The sequence below is a fragment of the Dama dama genome, chromosome 22 (genome assembly GCF_033118175.1).
Source record: "Dama dama isolate Ldn47 chromosome 22, ASM3311817v1, whole genome shotgun sequence".
In the NCBI taxonomy this organism is placed as follows: Eukaryota; Metazoa; Chordata; class Mammalia; order Artiodactyla; family Cervidae; genus Dama; species Dama dama.
This window is the reverse complement of record NC_083702.1, coordinates 14,801,572-14,804,887: the sequence shown is the minus strand read 5'-3', so window position 1 is coordinate 14,804,887 and position 3,316 is coordinate 14,801,572.

Below are 3,316 nucleotides of genomic sequence, written 5' to 3'. Positions count from 1 at the left end.
AAAAACTGTTAAACAAATTCAATGTAGTTGCAGGATACAAAATCAACATACAAAAATCAGTTACATTTCCATACATTAACAGCAAACTACCTGAAAAGGAATAAAGAAAACAATCCTTTGCACAATGCCATCAAAACAATAAAATACCTAGGAGGTAAAAGATCTTTACACTGAAAACTCCAAGACACTGACAAAAGAAACTGAAGAACCCACAAATTAATGGAAAGATATACTGTGCTCATGGCCTGGAATAATTTACACTGCTTAAATGTCCACACTACCCACAGTGATCTACAGATTCATGGCAATACCTATAAAATTCCAATGACACTGTTTTATAGAAATGGGGGGAGGAATCCTAAAACTTGCATAGGATCATAAAAGACCCCAAAAAACCCAAGCAATCATGAGAAAGAAGAACCTGGAAGCCTCACATTTCCTGATTTAGAACTATATTACAAAGCTATCATCATCAAAACAGTATTGTACTGGCATAAAAACAGACAGATAGATGAATGCAACAGAATCAAGAGCCCAGAAATAAACCAACACATATACAGTGGGACAACAGAGGACGAGATGGTTGGATGTCCATCACCGACTTGATGGACATGGGTTTCAGCAGGCTTTGGGAGTTGGTGATGGACAGAGAAGCCTGGTGTGTGCTGCAGTCCATGGGGTTGCAAAGAGTCAGACATGAATGAGTGACTGAACTGAACTGAACTGAACTGATATACAGTCAACTAATATTTGACAAGGGAGCCAAAAACACCCAATAGGGAAAAGATAGTTTCTGCAATAAATGGTGCTGGGGAAACTGGATAACCACATGCAAAGTAATGAATCTGGACCCCTACTTCACACCACTTATGAAAACTCATTCAAAATGGATTAAAATCTTAAATGTAACCACATAACTCATAGAAGAAAACACAGGGGAAAGCTCCTTGATATTGAACTTGTTAGCAATTTTTTGGATATGCCAGCAAAAGCAAAAATAAACAAGTGAGATTACATCAAACCCAAAAGTTATGCACAGCAAAAGAAAGGATTACCAAAATGAGAAGGCAACCTGTGGAAAGGGAGAAGGCATTGGCACATCATATATCTGATAAGGGGTTGATAGCCAAAATATATAAGGAACTCATACACCAATTTTAAAATGGACAAAGGACCTGAATAGACTTTTTTTTTTTTTCAAAGAAAATTTACAAATGGTTAACAATTTCATGAAGAAATGCTCAACAACATTAATCATAAGAAGGATGCAAATCAAAATCACAGGATAACCTCACAGCTGTTAGAATGGTTGTTATCAGAGAGGGAGAAAGAGAATAAGGGCTGGCAAGGATATGAGTAAAAGAGAACACTGCACGCTATTGGTAGGGAGGTAAACTGGGGCAAGCCGCTTCCTCTTCAGGGTCTGTGCAACTTTTCCTGGGTTGGACTTGTGGTCAAGCTTACTTCTCATCCTTTTTACTCTTTAATCTTTTGTATTCCTTTGTATGCTGTATTCCTTTGTATCTTGGCTTATTCGAGGAAAGGACTAGTAAGACTAAGTTCTGACCTCTTTCCCCTTCACCCTTTATATCTGACACAACCGATGCCCTGATATGCAAAGCTCAAGAATACTCTCAATGTTAGGGCTCTGCTTATCTCTCTGCTTCTCATTTTTTCCTTATATTTTTCCTGGTGTTGATTATTATCTTGTCAGCAATTGTTGCCTTTAAGGATGCTCTTTAAAAATATTGTATCCAACTGCTATATTTTAAATGGATAAACAACAAAGACCTACTGTATAGCACAGGGAACTCCGCTCAATGTTATGTGACAGCCTGGATGAGAGGCAAGTTTGGGGGAGAACGGATACATGTGTGTGTGTGGCTGAGTCCCTCTGCTGTGCCCATGGAACTATCCCAACATTGTTTGTTATTGACTATACTCCAATACAAAATAAATTTTTAAAAAAATGTTGTAACCAAATTTTTAATTGTATTAATGAAAAGTCTGGTTCAAGTAATATCATATGCCATAAGAATTGGAGTTAATCATTATCTCTTTTCTCATAACTGCCTAAAGAACAGAAAAAATAAATTCTTAAACATCCTTTTAGAAAGGTTTTTATTCCTGAAAATCACTTCTGCAAAGAACATCTCTCTCAATGGAGGAAAGAAGACACTTTGAATGCGACCTTAAAATATCTGTGTGGTTAGTAAGTGTCAGTGAAAGAGGAGAGAGGAAAGAAGAAAGAAAGGTGGGGACAGAGAAAGAAGAGAAAATAAATATAATTAGATATATTCATCTCCTACTTTAAAGTTTGATAGAGGACTTCCCTTGTGGTCCAGTGGTTAAGCATCTCACTCTGCAGGGGATGCAGATTCTCGATCCCTGGTCAGGGAACTAAAATCCGCATGGTGTGGAGCAACGAAGCCTGTGAGCTGCAACTGCTGAACCTGTGTGGCACAGCTAGAGAGTCCATGCAGTGCAAAGAAAGATCTGCCTGACACGACATAGATCATACTTGCTACAACTAAGACTTGACCCATGAAAATAAATAAATATTTTTTAAAAGTCTGATAGAGATTGTAGACTAAAACTAAGGCTATCCTGACCTTAGCCATTATTAGCAATGAAAGTGAAATCACCATGTCCCAATAAACAGACCATATCATAACACAATTCTTTCCCAGTACTTTCACTAAGTGTTTGTAACATGCTTTGTTGTTGTTGTTATTTAGTCATTAAGTCTTGTCTGACTCTTTTGCGACTCCATGGACTGCAGCCCTCCAGGCTTCTCTGTCCATGGGATTTCCCAGGCAAGAATACTGGAGGAGTGGGTTGCCATTTCCTTCTTCAGGGGATATTCCCAACCCAGGGATCAAACTCGAGTCTCCTGCACTGGCAAGCAGATTCTTTACCACTGAGCCCCCAGGGGAACCCTTGAAAAGTGCTTAGGTAAAGCTTATTAAACGTGTTTGCAATTCTAGGACACTGATTCCAATTACAACAATGGAATGCAGACAAGGTAGATGGAAGAATTTCCTGGAAGTGACTATGGTTAAACCAGGAAATACAAACATTCGGTGGAATCTCCTTCACAGATGGTATTTAAGTCTTCCCATGGTTCTGTGATTCTCTATGTATCTATAATAAAGTCAGCACTCTCTTGCAGAAGGAATGGGAATGGGCAAGATGCCCTTGGAGTTGCACTCAACCTAACGATCCTAGTAATCTAACTCTTTGGAAATCAATGGCTGAACCTCAATTTGGGTCAAAAGGAAATCTTCCTAAGAGGCCATGAGATAGTTTTTAATAG